The sequence below is a fragment of the Anguilla anguilla genome, chromosome 4, assembly GCF_013347855.1.
Source record: "Anguilla anguilla isolate fAngAng1 chromosome 4, fAngAng1.pri, whole genome shotgun sequence".
NCBI classification, from domain to species: domain Eukaryota; kingdom Metazoa; phylum Chordata; class Actinopteri; order Anguilliformes; family Anguillidae; genus Anguilla; species Anguilla anguilla.
The window spans coordinates 50,983,065-50,999,262 of NC_049204.1; the positions used below are offsets into that span (position 1 = coordinate 50,983,065).

Consider the following 16,198-nt stretch of genomic DNA (forward strand, 5'->3'; position numbering starts at 1 on the left):
GTAGGTGGGCTTAAGTTGGTCAGGTTATGCAAGGTTCAACTATAATGGCTTTTGCCACTTGCCTACACGGATAAGTCACGGTTCAAGGCCAATTCACAATTCACTTTGTTCAAATCTCTGTTTGGTGCAGCTAAGATCTCAGAAGCTGAGTTGTGTGTGAACCAGGAGAAAAAAAGTTATCGTACAGGGATACAATCATAATTTTGCAATGTTCGTACAGCAGAACCTTGTCCATGCCTTACATTAGTACATATGGCATCTCAAAATCAGAGAGGAGTTCCCATTTTAACCTTGGACAGTGGCAATAGCCTTCCTCAAAGTTTCATCAGACAAATAAGAGACAATACTTTTTTAATTAAAACTTAATTTAATAAAATTTCATATTTTTATATTCAATTTAACAACCTAAATAATCCAATAAAAAATAAAAAAGAGACATTTTAAAGCTAATAGCCAATGGCACACATACATATGCGCTCAAAATGTAGGCTATAAGTTATAAATCAGGTGATCAAGCACACTTGAGGGGGAATGTGCTGTAGGTGATCACTGGCCATCTAGGCCTAACTGATATAGCGGGTACATTATTTTTTGAAGGACTCATCAGGGCTCCCCTGATCAGCACTAGCTATTCTGCTGCATGCTATGTGGCTCGAGAGGAAGAATATCAGAGGACTGCTGCCCCTTGAGACAGTGCTGCATGTGCTGGTGGCATCACAGAACAGCAGCGCATTCATTCCAAAATGGGGGAATATGGCAAATATTTCCTTCCAAGACTGTACACTTCTGCACACTACCCTGTACAATACAGAGTGGTAAAAAAACAAAAAATTGATTTTGTAAGTAAAGAAAACTAAACAAGCAGCCTAAAGCCTGAAGTGGATACACTTGGGTGAAAAATATAAACCGAGCAAATGCAGTGGGCTAAATGTACACAGCTAGCCTTTCAGGCCTTGGCATTGCACACAGTGCACTTCACCGTGGAGCTGCATGTCTGCTGTACAAACCCCGAGCCTCACGAGGGAGCAGACAGGAATCACTAACAAACGCACGCATTCCAGCAGCGTTCAGGATGTGAAAGGCAGTCTCAGCACCTTCGCTCGGCTGCCCAACCTGCAGCTAAAGCTGCAGCCACGCGGGCCTTCCTCCCCCCCCCCCCCCTCCACCCCCCGATCAGCGCCCGCGAGCCGGACCCCTGCTATATGAGAGAGGGTTCTGAGCTGGAGCCAGCCGTCTGTGCCAGGGATCATACACTCGGCCCGCGGCCAAGCCCACGCTAGGATCCCAGCTCCTGGTATGAGAGACAGCGGCATGAGGCGCTCCTTAACGGCTACACTGCCGCAGTCAGCCGGGCGTGTAGACCCCCGCTGCAGCCTGGCGCTCAGACCCCCTCTGCAGCCTGGCGCTCAGACCCCCTCTGCAGCCTGGCACTTAGACCCCCTCTGCAGCCAGACGGGTATGCCCCCTCTGCAGCCTGGCGCTCAGACCCCCTCTGCAGCCTGGCGCTCAGACCCCCCCTGCAGCCTGGCGCTCAGACCCCCCCTGCAGCCTGGCGCTCAGACCCCCCCTGCAGCCTGGCGCTCAGACCCCCCCTGCAGCCTGGCGCTCAGACCCCCCTGCAGCCTGGCGCTCAGACCCCCCCTGCAGCCTGGCGCTCAGACCCCCCCTGCAGCCGGGCGCTCAGACCCCCTCTGCAGCCTGGCACTCAGACCCCCTCTGCAGCCTGGCACTCAGACCCCCTCTGCAGCCGGGCGCTCAGACCCCCTCTACAGCCTGGCGTGTAGACCCCCCCTGCAGCCTGGCGCTTAGACCCCCTCTGCAGCCGGGCGCATAGACCCCCTCTGCAGCCTGGCACTCAGACCCCCTCTGCAGCCTGGCACTCAGACCCCCTCTTCAGCCGGGCGCTCAGACCCCCTCTGTAGCCTGGCGTGTAGACCCCCCCTGCAGCCTGGCGCTCAGACCCCCTCTGCAGCTGGGCGCACAGACCCCCTCTGCAGCACAGAGCAGCACTTTACACCCCCCAACCCCCTTTCCCCGGCCCTGCCACTGTCACACACACTCACCACACACGCTGCACAGGAAATCCCAGCATGCTCGCACTCTCTCTCCGGCAGAGGGACGGGACGCATTAGGCCCGCTCCCAATATAATTTACAAGCCAATTTCATCTGTTTAACTGCTTTTGAAATCGTGAGTGAAAGATCTGATTATGTGCTGTTGTTCTTTAAATCGGGGCCAACTTTGGAGAGGGATAAAAGCGTGAACATGTGGAGAGAGAGAGAGGGAGAGAGAGAGAGAGAGAGAGAGAGAGCCTCAGCAGAACGCAGCCACACTTGTGCTGCAGCACTCACAGAGATCACATGGGTAAGGTCCAGGACTGCACTTCACCCCAATTCATCACTGGAAACATTTGCAATGTCTCAGCTTGCGGAATCTGATGTTTATTTCCATTAGCGTACGGTGCCGTTTAAGATCAAAATAGCAATATGATCCCAATCACGTTCCTGTACCATTTTAAGTGTTCTGCCATTCCATGAGGCCAACATTTCAATATTTCCTGTAAAATATGCACAGTTATTGCAGTGCCATAAAATGTAAAGGATACTTTGAGGCCCATCGTTTTATGCCCATAAAGGGGTCCAAGATGGGCACAAAGGTAAATGACAGTAACGTTCCACTTAACAATTTCACATCAATACTATATAGCTATAAGGTATGAAAGTAAAAGCAGGTTTGGTTAACCCTTATTTTCTATCTGGAAAATAACTTACAATATTACTGTTTGTATCAATGACATGAAGGGATCAAAAATCTGGACTATCACATCATTCTCTTCAAGATAATGTATAACAGTTGATAACAGTCAAGACCATTTATTTCAATCTAACAATTAAACCCTTATTGACCACAATATTGTAATTCTGTGAGACTGACCAGAGCAACAAAGCCACATTGTGATGTAAAGGCAATGAAAAAGATCTCAATTTCAGTTTGGCAGTCTGCATTAGCATACTCGAGTAGCACAGCGTTGCCTGCTGAGGCAAAAACATGCTCTGTTGGGCTTGAACAGAAGTGTCTGGAACGCTCAGGTATTTCTATGCTAGCTGTGCAATGGCTTTCTACCACACAAGAGGATTGTGGTCAAATGGTAGCGGTGCATACTTTCCATACATCATGTCTTCCTGCTGAACATTAATCAATTTGTTTTTGTTTGTTTTGTTTTAAAAAAAAATGCACACCCATGGGGGGGGGGGTGATTCAGAAGCAAGAGGTAACATTTTGAAACACGGAATGTATTCGGTTTTCAGCACTCACAAAACAATTACACATTCAAAGCAGTTCCAAAAAATATTATTTCCTATTTCAGGAATATTCAAATACTGAATGTAAATTTGACAGCCCTAATTCCAACCCTTTGTGAAATCTCACAATAATATCCAGTATCATTATCAGCCTTAATGGCAGCGCACAGGGAATTCAAAATAGCACGGTAAGGATTAGAGCATTATGAATCGATAATAGGAAAAACCCTGCTATGCAGAAAACTTCTGAATCTTACAGGGGGATATCCGATATAGATTTGAGGCAATCAATCCTGCACAGTATTTACGCACTTCTCACTCACTGATATATCACACACACACACACGCACACACCCACATACACAAAAAAACACATCCGACCAGCGTAAATGAACTCAGAGAGCTCTTCACTGTAACCACAGCCTAACGGGAGCTCTGCTTTCTCTTGACTAAATACACGCTTATTTACATAAAGAGGCCCGACAGACAGGGCCAGAAATGGCGGACGGCCCACAGGCTCGGAGAGGCCAGAAGCACTGGGGCGTACTTCACTCGCGGCAGAAGGACGTCGCGCTTCGGCAGAAACGCCACAACTACCAGTTCCTTATCGCCGGGTCGGGTCTGGTCATTACAGTACGCCTCATCAGTCACCGAGACCGGAGATCTGTCAAGCCGCTGTTTCCATAACAACTCCCAAACTCGAGTTTCCTCCCGCTGAACCTCCTGCTCCAATTCCAGGCCGCCAAATCCGCCGCAGATAGCACAACGAATACCCCGCACAGACCGCTGATCGCAAGCAGGGCTGCGTTTTACGTCTCTATTAGGTGTTTAAGTGGCCATCAGCAGTAATCGTAAATGTTGTAAATTTGATTTTATTTAGTCTTTATTTATTCAGGAAACAGTCCTATTGTGATCGCCATCTCTTTCTTCATTAATGATCATGAACTCTCCAAAATGCTTCTTTTTTTTGAAGGGAAGTGAAATGTAAGAGGGTAATATGCAGAATAATTACATTTGGATTTTTATCATCAGTCAATTTATTTTATTTTATTTTACTTTTTTTAGGACCTGGACCTTTTTATTTCTACCTGGATTATTTTTTTAGCAGCAGACAATTTGTATGATTAAAAACTGTCCAGGTTTTAATTGTCTTGCTGACAAGTATCCTCTACAGCCATGAGAGGTTAATGAGTCCTTGTGAACACTAAACAGACCACCCTGGCTGTGCATGTTCATAATCAATATCATACAAAGCAAACCGCTTCAGACAAGAATGTCATCCTTCTCTCCTTTCACTTCCATTACTCAAGTTAATTTTGTTAAAATGATCCTCAACCAGCTCGCTGCAGCACAACGCTGAAGAGTAATTAAAACTTTCAAATTTCCACATGATGTCATCGTAAAACCAGAGCTCTCTTGTTACTGGAACTGGTAGGCAGGGTGCAATAAACAGTGTTTCCCCATGAAAATGTTGAGCTGACTAGCCTTTAGGGGGGGTGCACTAGTGTGAGTGTCCATGGGAGGGAGATTCCATTTAGACAAGAGTGAAAACGCCAGCTGTTGCCCCTGACAACATTTCCTATAATTCTTATCTAATGATGACATAACTTACACATTTCACAGAAGCACTATCACGGGACAGGCTGCAGTTCTGAGATGCCTATGACAGTGAAGAACTTGGCTTGTCCTACCAGATTTCACTCTTGTGCTTTAAGGGGGGTTCCACAGCCAACTCAATATTCCCCCTGACAGTATCTTAGCTATTCTTGTTAAATGATTTGCAATAAATAGGTAATTATCACAGCAAGGCCTTTATAAAAAATATAGAATCAAGCATGATCCTTCGGTGAATAACAGGCTAATTTCACACAGAAACTCATTATAATTAGTTCACGTTCAAGGATCTGCATTAAAGCAAAAAAATAAATTAATAAATTTCCCAAAACAATCTGACCAATTTTATAAGTGCCACACATCGGATTGTCACTTAAAACGCCGTCTCCAATATTATTACAGCGCAATCTAGTAACACTTGATCCTCTTTACAACACCTGCTATCTTTACGAAAAACTGTCAATAAACCGCAGCTGGTGCTACACAGCAGGGATGCTATCAGCTGAACTGTATTTTACTGGTAGGCATTTCTTCACAAGAAGCAACTGGTGGAGAACAAGAGTGTCACTGGAAGGGGAAGAGCAGTAGGAAAGTGTTCTGTATTTAAATTTTTAAAAAACAGCACGGCAAAAATGGTTTGTGAACAGATTTTTAAAAACTGCAAATTCATAAAATATTGTGCATTTGTACACTGTGTACATTTCAATAAACGCGTTATTCACAAAATATGCAGCTCGAATGAGCAAATGGCATTAATTCTCTCTGTACATCATTACTATATGAAACTCCAGCGTTGTGTGCAAATAATGACTCATTGCAATGAGATCTGCATTCACTCACACTTTCAGGCAGGAAAATGAATTATATCTAATGCATAGTCTTTAGACTCTCTTTCAGATTGATGGAGAATTTCTCAAATACTTGACTGTTTTTTTTTGAGCCTTTCCATTCTAATTCATGCCATGAACATGAAAGAGAAATGAAACATTCAGAATTATTCGTCAGAACACACACACACACACACACACATAAACACACACACAAAAGTCCCTATCAAATGAGCAACTGTATAAGTTGAACGTAGATAAAAAGGTACATGAAAATAAGGCCGACTACAGCAATCAAAAAATGCACACAACTCCCTGACTTGCTCTGAATCCTGAACTCACCATTTCGTCTGATAGGAACGGGGAGAAATAGCCCAGTCATGTGACAATGGAAACCACTGGAGGATTTACCATATTTAGATCCTCCTGTCTAAGCCTCGCAGTTAGACAGCTGGCAGGACAAGGCGCTTCGCCGCTGGTCGCCGCTCCCCATATCAAGCCGCACAAGGAAGCGAGGGTAAACACGGCAGGTGCCAAGCTGTTGCAGTACGCCGCTCTCATGACGCATGCAGCATGCTTTCCAGATTATTAACGCGTCCTTCGCTAGCGACGGCGTCTCTAGTTCCACTGACATTCCTCAGCACGACTTTAGAATGTGCATCACAATCACACAGAAGACATTTTCATGAAAACGGGGAAGAAATGTAGGCTACCCCATGCTCTACCCGAGTGTCTCAGAAAATTAATAAAACTTCTTATGCAATTATGCACCAATTTGCAGGTAGGTACCGACCCTGAAATCCACAAAGTGGATGTTTGGCTTACTGCATTAGGCAGGGTGGAGCTGGATTGGAGAACCTTCACAGGCATTACTGACACTGCGTTGCATGAGCATATGGCTCATTTAATATGGGTTATACCGTTCTCCAGAAGATGGCATGCTAGAAGCCTGAAGCCTGGAAGCCGGAACATACTTAATTTCATAGGAACTCCAATCCGTAATTATTTGCTAACAATATATTGACATTTACTAAAGCATTCTTGAGTGACACCTGTTTTTCTCCTGTATTTCGAATGGTATTATGAAATCTTATCAGAACAGTTAAAACACAGGCCTAGTTATAAAAGCGGGAAACATTTCTGAAGCATGCAAGCTAACTCGTCAGCAAGACAGTTGCAGTTGGTCTTTCACAAGGTCTCACAGAGGTACCAGTGAAAGGAAAGTGACATCACAGGGCTGCGAAACACCACAGAATCTGCATTACATCAGTGATTAACAGATCACCATCACCGCAGAATCTGCATTACATCACTAATCTGCCCACTCCAGAATGGAAATTTTTTAAATTTTGAATCTAGAATTTTTTCATCTTTGTCCTTTGTTTGAATGTTTCAGTTTCATCACGCAGCACTCTAATGAAAAGTATTACAGAACCCACCTTCCCGTTTCAGTGGCCATTCCCAGAGTGTTTTGCTGACTCAGACTAGCTATATCGTCGACGGCGTCACAGCCTCATTACAACAAAGCAGGCGTAACAGCGCGCTTTCTCTTTGTTTCCTCATAAAATCCTTGTTTTTTTTTTAATTACGATCTGAAACGCAAATTCCACAAAATAAAAGCACAAACCCCCAGCACTAACGGCAGCCTAGATTATATTCTGACAGAACACCTCAGGTTTTCAGTGACAGGTCTCCTCTTGAAAATTGCACTGCATCTCTTTCAGGGAGGTCCTCAAAGTTAATGAGGATATAGTAAAGTGTAATATTTACAAACTCTGGATTACTTAATAACCTGATGATTTAGGGACACGTCTGAACTCTTCTAAACCCCTGTAGCATTCACATGCTCAGCTAGCGTTGTTAATACAGTCATCAATCTCAATTAAAAATGAGAAAAAGTTGACCGTCAGATTTTACAGAGGGGACTGGAGCAGCATCTTCATGAGCTGAGCAATATACAGTAGAGCATTACTCAATTTTGCTTGAGCAATCCAATCTAATGCAAATACCAGAGTGGATCCGAAGGTCAGATCCTGCTCAGCACACAGACCATACAGCAGAATGTGAGCAAAGCTCAAGGCACTCAGCCAGCACTGTTTCTTCTGCTATAATATGAAGATAAAAAAGAGCTTCTGTTGCTGCGCAATATGAACATTTCAGTTAGGTCCAAGGTTAGTCTGCATTTCAGAGAACACCGCATATAAGTGAACGCATTCCTCTGCACCGGGGAATACAGGCTACTTTTCACAGACACGTCTGTGGCACTGTACTTAAATCATCCAGGTCTCACGCATTTCCAACAAAGGGGTAAAGGGATGGTGCTAATGTCTGACACAGGGAGAAATTTGCCAAAAGCAGGATTGTAGTCCAAGAAGACATCAATTGTTTTTTAACCAGTCTGACACTCAATTTTCATTCATTAACATCTTGCTACTTGTCTACTTGGACACAAATAATTTGGATGATCTGTTCTTAATCATAAATTGTTCAATACATTACTGTGAAAGACTTTTAAGGCAAGCCTAATCATACTGAGATACAAAGTGAGTCATAAATAGTCATTATGTTGCTGGTAGAACGGTCTTAAATCACATAAGATTTGTTTTACAAATTACTTATAATGTTACAATTATGTTGAGAGCTGTTTCTTTTTCATTACTCCATTATAAGCTTTACCATTGATATTTCATGCTTGGCATTATAACTTTTTTTCTCACGTGATTTGTCCAAGCCTGTGATACACAAAGAGTTACCTCCCTACTAAAAAATTATATATGATTAATGTAACAGTCCATGATAGCTGTGCATCTAGCTGTGCTACCCTACATTAGTATTCAAGAAAACTCATCTGAACTTTAGAATGTCGCCACACATCCTCCCACAAACTTCTCACGAAACTACACTACTGGTCTAACAGGCTATTTTCAATTACATAATCTTACAATAGCATGGATGCAAATCTGAGGTGAACAACAGCTGGCTGTCCGTGGCAAGTTATTGGGAGGAGAAACACAACAGAAAATGAAAACCAAGAAAATACTGCATTGTGCAGATCACTGGTGATTGTCAGAGTCGCAGTCTAGTCAAGTAGCAATTGTATCCCGCTGATTGACTCAGGCCTGTTCAGCTGATTGATATAAAAATAAAGAATTCAACAACCAGGTGTCAAACCTTCCAAAGGTTTTAAGCCACATTGAAATGCATATTGATTTGTTCTTCTTGCAAATACTTTAGTCTCGCCTTTTCAAAAAGCTTCCTCCTTCATACTCAAGAGATTTAACCCAGCTAAATCCAATGTGCTCCATTTTGACCATCTGTGCTTTTTTCAGCGGCTATGCGTTGTTCACATTACATATCCAGTGGTGACCTGATGTGTATCCGTTGTCGAATCAAACCATTCCTTCCTAAAACAATCCATTAAGAAGGCCACTTCTAATCTTCCGCAGAGAAACAACTTTCACTTTGTATGATCACCTCTATGAAGGGAGTAATGTGCCTTTTTTGACTCAAAACATAAAAAAACATTATTATATTTCAATTCAAAAACGTAAGACTCCATTATTCAACTTCTGCATAAAATAAACACGGCACTTAAATGCCATCAGCATAACCTTATTCTTCATGCATTAACAAAGGCAAGCGAAGAAAAGTTAGGACAAAAACAAAAATATGAACATAGTGCCTACACAGATTGGGCCCTCTTCTGTTTAGAGATTTTGTTTTATATTTGCCTTTTCGAGATGGATCCAATGGTGACCTTAATTTAGAATCACAAATTAAGACTAACTTAAATAACATTTTACAATAACATTTTAGGTAACACTGCAAATGAAGTAGGTTTATAATCACAATTAAATTAAAATGTACAAGAAATACCTTAGATTTAAATTAACGTGTCTAGATGTATTTGGTAAACACCAGGGAAAGGTCTTATCGGCACATAACGTCCTTTGGCTGTTGCTTACTTCACTTTCAAAGCAACTGCATTATTTATCCAGCTGAATCATATGTGGAGTCATCGAAATGAAAACACACTACAGTGACAAAGCAGTGGGAGGAGCAAATGAGGCAATATGGTCAGTTGACGTTACCATTATTTTACAACGCAATCGTTTCGGGCACAGACATTCATTTTTATTTTATTTATGACAAACGAACAGAGCCAGAAATAATAATCAGTGCTGCGTTAAATCGGGTCTTATCGCCATTTCCCAAAAAATGACACATTCATTTAGCCTAAGTTGTTAGCCAAAGAAAGTTAAAGCGAATTGAATATATAGACAAATGTTACAAAAACAACGCATGTTATAATATTTTTCCGACACCCTTAATTTAGGATACGCAATTAATATTTGTTAAATTAATCAATCATTTCCTCCATAAAGACCACTTCGAATTTGGTTAAGTGGTGTCGACAAAATATATTCCACCTGAGTGACACAAACAGGTGAGGAAATCTGGGTCGGTTCTAGGCTATGACTACAATATTGAATAGCATACATCCCGTAAAAATGCCTAGATCGAGATCTGTATTTTATGTAAACAGCAACTGAACATCACTAAGCGCGTCATCACATAGCAACTCGACAGAGAGTGGACAGTAAATCCGTCCATCAAGAGCCAACTTCTTCCTGTCATTTTCTTCTCTTTGAAAAAATAAAAACAGCTTCACGTCACCCGTAAAGGTTGATGAGTAAGTTAGGGGGTTGAAATGATATCACGAGTCTAAAGGCTGCAGGACTGCACAGTAGCTAGCTACTTTGTAACTTTTTCGGTGAGACTGATAAACTGGCACAGCAACTGATATAACACTAGTAGCCTACTAGCCACAGATTTGGCCAGCGAAACGACAATGTAGCTTTCTAGTTAAACTCATTGATCAGAGAACAATGCTGTGTGACTTGCTCGACGCGGTGCTGTTGGTTTCACCGACCACAGTCCATTTAGGCTACATGATCACATGCTGTTTTTATTCCACTGTACTCCTCACGAATTTTTTTTTTTTGCTCCCCTTTGGTGTTGCACAATGGAAATACTGCAGTACTTGCAGTGTTCCTCTAAATACCTAAATCATGCTTAGTCAAATCACAAGCACAGCTAACCCAATTAAAGTTATGTATCTCCCGAAAGCTATATAAATGAGAACATAACCTAAAGTATTACAAAGCAGGTGTTATTGTTATTTAATATGTCAGCGCAAAGCTTTGGGTTCCGTACTGTCAGTACAGTTATACAGAATTTCCCATACTGTGTTAGCACGACTAACTCCGAAACCTAAGTGACACAGGGAAAAAAAAATAACTAGCAACCTAGCTAGCTGGCGAGCTAACGCAGACGCACAGCGACACTGTCGCCACACAACGGATAGGACCACTCGTAGATTTTACAGAAAATTGCATGGCAAAAAGATATCAGAAGGAATCCACGTCGTGAAAGAGTACACTAAAAGTTGCATTAAAAAACTTACTGTGACTTGTATTCTCGTAAATCCAGTGTGCTACGTCCGGCTCTGACCTTCGGATTTCTGAAACAGCACTATTGCTAACTGTGCCGCCGCCATGTTCCTACTGCCTGATGCCTGGTGATGACTGGCTCTGCTTGTTTATCTCGCCAGCAATCCTCCCCCACACGCAGGGCACCAGTCTATCTACTCATTTACTACAGCAAGCTTGCGGCGAGCAAACAGGCAAACTGATGATACAGCAAGCATTATCAGGGAGAGGACACCTCGCGAAATAGTCAGCAGTGGATGGAAACGTATCAAAGCAGGCATGTTTTTAATTAGTTTTATTCAATTGTACACGTCAAATGTTACAATACATGGTATGAAATTGAAAAACAATAAATAAATAAAAATCCAGTGCTGCTACTTAGTCAAATTGCAAACATAAAACAAATTCTCATTAAAAACCTGACTATCGTGATGACTACTATTAGACATATTATAAATAGTACTTTTATATCTACAGAAGAAATTAATGTAATCTTCGGCTTTTCCTCTCTTTTTGATAAAGGCTGTCAGAAGTTGTTGGTCTTGTGATGTTTTAACAGCACCTATTACCAACTCTCCATCGGTGTCAAAACGATATAGGCTATCGTATTTTCAGGCTACTTCTCCAATGTAGCACACATTACTAACATGTCACATTTAGCCAATTGGTGACGAACTTGGAAACTGGCTTCGTGCACAAATAACAGTGAATGGTTGAAAGCTGCCACAATCGAATCGCTATTTCATCTTTTAAATTAGGACATACCAAATGGGCAGTAGCTAGTCAGCGCGGTGTTGAGCGCACGAAACCCTGCGCAAATAATACTGCTTTAATTCACATGGTCATCAAATACAGGCTTCACACTTTTGAAAGTTGCATGTGATAATAGCCTAACCACTCAAAAGCATGAACAACGACTTCCATCAAGCGATGCATACAGCCCCTTCCCCTTCTTCAAATTGCGCTGTTTTGGCTGGTATGGGGTATGCATAGGCCACCGTATTTCCTGTATAATTCTGTACACAGCACTGGGAAAAACAGACAAACAAAGTGGCTGTGGTGTCAGTTGCTATATATAGGATCAATCTACCGGTCACCATGACTACAGCCTCCTAGTATCTAGGAAAATGAAAAACAATCCTGAACCTGAAGGCACTATACAAGGGAGTTTTAAAAGTATTTCCCCCCATATAAAACAATGCATTATTTAAATTACTACACCCCCCGACGCGCAGACACTTTACCCATATATGCATAAATAATACAACATTTTGAAAACAAACAGAATATTTGCAAAGTCACCATCCATATAGATGCAGATGTTGGGATAGTTATTATTTCTCGTCTCAGTAGTTTACAATAAAATGCATACCATATTTCAATACTACACTGTCCCCAGTTAAACCTATAGGTATATCTGCAGCTTGTGTGTCTGCATGAAATTATATTAAATGCAAAACCCTCCAGGGGCATTGACACTCTACTGTACAGCAGTGCTGCAGTCGCCTCTGTTGCGTTAGCAAGCCAAAAGCTGAAGCTTTGGTAGCAATGATGAAGCTAGGTGTTTATTTCTGAAGAAAGGAAGGAATAACTCCTTTAGTCGGATCCTTTTGCAAATACATTGTCTTCTATAAAGCTATAAGGCCATACATAAATGCTTGCAGATATTTAGCCCCCTACTTTGGAGAATGTGCATTCATACAGCCAATTGCACTTCATATAATCTGTTGGATAGAACTGTAGAATTTCAGGTTGGCTCAAGATTCTTGGCTTTAACATTAAAAAAAAATGTCAAAACCAACAAACTTACATCGTATGGGACAGAAAAGCTAGTTATATATCCCATATTAGTTTATTATTCATGAAGTAGATGTCATTAAACAAATTGCAATTGTATTAATAAAATGAATGTCAGTCAATGCACAGAAATGCCTAAATGTAATGCAGACAAGGTAAAGAATATTAAAAATGCCTTTCCTCCAAATTAACAAATTAACAAAAGAAAGAATAAGGAGGAATGCAAAATTCTCCAGCAGAACATTCTGGAACCTGACTCATGAATCTGTGCCAGAGAGACTGTGTGTGGTTTCTGATTGCCTGCTGTAGCAGGAAGCCACTCATGCAAATAGGGACAGTCTTAGTAAACCAATATAACCCTCTATCCCAATGCCCTTTTCATTGAATCCAACACTTCTGTTGGGTAAAACAAATACACTCAAACTTGTTTCCATCTTACACACGTTACCAGAATTCAAATAATGCTACAAATTATGCTGGATATTCATGCAATGAACACATGACCTACCCTGAACATAACCTAAATAGGAAGCTGCACATGAAGCATGAGAATTAAATAATAAAAATCTCACTGATAAAGTACAAACGTCTTAGCAGAGCCAAGCAGACCTTGAGTATAGACAAAATAAAACACCCTCCTTTTCTCATTTGATAGTGAAAGCAAAATAACCCAGAATGTCCTATCCTCAAACAGTGGCAAATGAAGAAGTGGGAAAGGACATAAATGGCAAATAAATAAGATAATGGAGAAGTAGGCAAATGTGGGTGTCACAAACCATTTCCGTTAGGGAAAAAGGGTTTCAGCATAAATGCATACCATTGCATCAATTATCATGGACAAGCACACAGTTATCAATTTATTAGTAGTTTGACTGACATATAACTGAGGTTATAAGACCAATATCATAATCTGAGGGGCATGTCGGATGACCGCAACAGCTGAAAAGTGGCTTCTGCATCAACCACGATCGCACATGAGATATTATAATCTAACTAAGCAAGGTTCAGATCATCTGCAAACTTTTTTTCCTTATCATAGGTAATAGCCAAATCAGAATGCTGTTCAACTTCGATTTGATTTATTTTGATTTTAAGTTTACACAAAAAATCATAAGTCTTGAAGTTGACAAGGCATAGAATAGGTATTGGAAGCCGATGGAAGTAGCAATCAGAGTAAGTCACTTGATGAGACCACTAAGTAAAAGATGCACCTTGGAAATAACACGCAGATCTACAATGATGTAGCTACACAATATTTTTGCATTCAGATGGCCTACTTCTAGCTTCCAAACTGGCAGTTGATTTGATACAATATAATTTCCTCAAAAAAGACCAAATATGACCTAATGGAATAAGCACTTTTGATTCCACATCAGAAAAGATCAGAACATCCCATCACATGTCCTGCTGCACTGCAAAGACCCTCTCCCATCTTCCCACATCTTAACCTAAACTATGTCTATAAACCAAAGTTCAAAATAGTAATTGGTCAACTGACCAACAGATATAAGCATTAAAGAGAAGCAATATGGGGGGTTTTCAGGAGAGGAATAACCACTGAGCACTGAAAACTTATTTTCATATTTTGTCCAGAAAGTGATGGTACAAATGATAGATTTGACCAACTATCAATCACAAGTACTGCACCAATATGTTACAACTTGAACAACTGGGACACACCTGTATTATGAATAAGTCTACATCGTTGGGTTTTAAAGAACCCAGGATTACAAAACTATTTGTAATCCAGAAGGTATTTACCCTCTGGTGCTATCCAAAAGGTATTTACCTTTTGCATTATTCACGTGACATTAAAAAAGGTGTAGTGATTGTAGGAAATGGGGACTTAAAATTTTCAACCACTGAATCAACAATGGTTCACAATTCATTATGTAGGTCACACTGTGTACGTTTGTATTTATAATGGAAAAGGATCTGCCGATAGACATCAAAAGCTTTCTCACCGTGACATTACACTTCTACAACAAATCTACAACGTTAATTTGAAAAACAAACTCGAAGATCTGCATGTTATTTAACAATCCCTTTCGGTGTCTAGACTGTCAGCGAAGCAGAAACAGTCCATTTAAACTGACCAGTTCTATGGCACGGTGTAACTTCGTGTTTCAACACTTTTTATTTACACATCTATAATGTTCTGTTACAGCATTCCGCAAACACAACGAAAAATTTCTTAGCGTCAGACATCTCCGCATATTATGGAACGATTAAATGTCAATAAACCATTGTATTAAACGGACGCGCGACAAGCTGATTTATTCCATGTGGCAAACATAAAATGTACACGTAAACCTACCTTGGTTACTTCGCAGTTATTTTCTCCCACGTTCTGTCAAAACACTAAAGTTAAAGGAAACCTTAATCTGGAATTCCACGAAGTAGAACGTTCACCATTTCTTACGATAGGACAACCAACCCTAGCCTAATGACCACGCCGAGAGATGTTATTTGTAAGGGTCCATTAAGATGAATCCGATAGAACTTTGATTTTCGATAGATAATTGTGCGTAGTAGTTTTATTTTATAATTATTTTTATAACCGCCCACTAACCACTCGAACGCATAACCTATGCTTTTGCAGCACGCAAGAATCAAGATTTAGGTTGCGTTCAACGCGGCCATGAAGAGTTCGTCTGGAGGACTTCCATGGACATACGCGATTAAGCTATACTGTGATTTCTTTCCTGGTCGCGTTTCTACTTTTATTTTTCTTTCTGATAAAAATGTATGCACCTCAACATCAATAAAAGTCACACTTACTAAACAAGCCTAAAATAAATGAAAGGATAAACAGAGCTCAGAAGTGTATTTACTATGGTCAGCATGATAACAAATCGATCACATAGCGCCACCAAATGGCTCAGGTTGTGACACTACGTTAGAAGAAATGTTTCAGCTCTTAGAAGGGGATCATCATAATTTTAGTTGTATCGCCTTGTATAATCTCATTACTTTGTCCATCACTGATGAAAATAGAGGATATGATAATTTAATTGAGTAACTAATAGCAAACTAACAGGATATCAGTAATGTTGAACGTTACAGCTGCGTTGTCACTGAGATGAGCTTCCTGGATTCTACGAATGTCTGACACAGGCTATATTAAACCACCTACCTTTGAAGTAAAATAAAAAATAAACAAAAAG

General features: G+C 41.1%; 1 protein-coding gene across 8 annotated transcripts in view; it reads right to left on the minus strand.

Moving 5' to 3' along the window:
• The window catches only part of ncoa2 (nuclear receptor coactivator 2), an 83,516-nt gene extending 67,684 nt beyond the window's left edge, over positions 1–15,832 (minus strand). For 3 of the 8 annotated variants that reach the window (XM_035413610.1, XM_035413605.1, XM_035413608.1), the window contains exon 1: positions 11,210–11,357. The gene's annotated coding sequence lies outside the window, so the exon portion shown is untranslated. Of the gene's footprint in view, positions 1–11,209; positions 11,358–15,348 lie in introns of those variants that run through there. The other 5 variants (XM_035413613.1, XM_035413614.1, XM_035413612.1 and 2 more) reach the window with 3 other exon arrangements.
• Between the last annotated feature and the right edge of the window lie 366 nt (positions 15,833–16,198).